This window comes from Austrofundulus limnaeus, unplaced genomic scaffold, assembly GCF_001266775.1.
Source record: "Austrofundulus limnaeus strain Quisiro unplaced genomic scaffold, Austrofundulus_limnaeus-1.0 Scaffold478, whole genome shotgun sequence".
Classification (NCBI taxonomy): domain Eukaryota; kingdom Metazoa; phylum Chordata; class Actinopteri; order Cyprinodontiformes; family Rivulidae; genus Austrofundulus; species Austrofundulus limnaeus.
Window position 1 is genome coordinate 102,614 of NW_013952880.1, and position 1,230 is coordinate 103,843.

At 33.0% G+C, this 1,230-nt stretch overlaps 1 protein-coding gene across 2 annotated transcripts in view; it reads right to left on the reverse strand.

The window, feature by feature from the left end:
* The window catches only part of fgd (faciogenital dysplasia), a 90,305-nt gene that overhangs the window by 14,406 nt on the left and 74,669 nt on the right, over window positions 1-1,230 (reverse strand). The gene's annotated exons all lie outside the window — the stretch shown is intronic.

The following is a 1,230-nucleotide window of genomic DNA, read 5'->3' on the forward strand; positions in this document are numbered from 1 at the left end:
ATATATATGAAAGCGTTTGGATATGTAGTATGTTTATGTGTATATGTACAAATTTATGTGGGTATGGTTTTCAGCAAGGCTATAGTCATTATAATTATATAGATATGCATTTTTGTTGCTGTGGTTTTGTTATCTTTGTTTTTGTAGGTGTGGAGCCAAGAGGTCGGGTGTGCTGTCTTGTGTTTTCTCAACATATATTTCACATATCTTCTAATCTCTCTTTCACTCTTTCTCATTAAATTTCACTTTTTTCTTTCTCTTTCTTTTTCTCCTATTAAAAAAAGCCACTGATGATGAAGAAGCTAAGATACTAATTTTCAGATATTCAGTTCTGCTTTCTACTGAAGTGGCAAAAAAAAAGCATCATCAAAGTATGTTTTTAATAAGCAGATTACAAGTTAACGATGGTAAGTTTTTGATTAGTTGTGCTCACCACTTAATACATAACTTAAATAACTTATTATCAGACAAAATAACAAATAATAATCCCATTTAATATACCAGAAGCAATACTGATTACTGCTGCTATTTGCACTGTAGCAACCATAACATTCCATGTAGCTGTAGCACTTTGTGAAGGAATATTGTAATATTTCTATCAGAATAAATATGTAAAGCAAAAAAAAAAAACATAAAGCTGTATCAAACAGAAGTCACATGGAGTGTTAAGAGCTGAGAGATGCTGCTTTAAGCCAGCAGATACTTGGTATCGACCTCTCTCAGACTAGTCGTTACCTCGTCCAAATTAAACTCTTTTTCTTCAAATTGAGGTTCTTCAAAGAGCATCGTGTAACTTAATAAATGTTGAAAAACTTTTCACAGAATCACACTTCAAAAGATCTGAACTACTGCTTCAAGGAATCAATTTGTGTAATGAAATAAGCCAACAGGCTGCTGAATGTCCTGCCATTAGCTGCTTCACTTAACTGGGCATTACTGGGGCTGCTGGTTTTACAGATTTTTCACTTTCTGCTTTTCTCATGCCATTACACAAACATGAACACATGCATTTATATATGTATTTATGTCTATTACCATGTAAACAAGTCAAGTTATTTCATCAATCATAAAGTTTAGGTGAACTCTGGTACTAGTTAGAAAGAAATAAAAGTGAAATTATAAGTAAAAGGTTTAAAACAAGGAAGTGTTTATATTTAAAAATGACAAGAGAGGGAGAGAGAGAGAGAGAGAGAGAGAGAGAGAGAGAGAGAGAGAGAGAGAGAGAGAGAG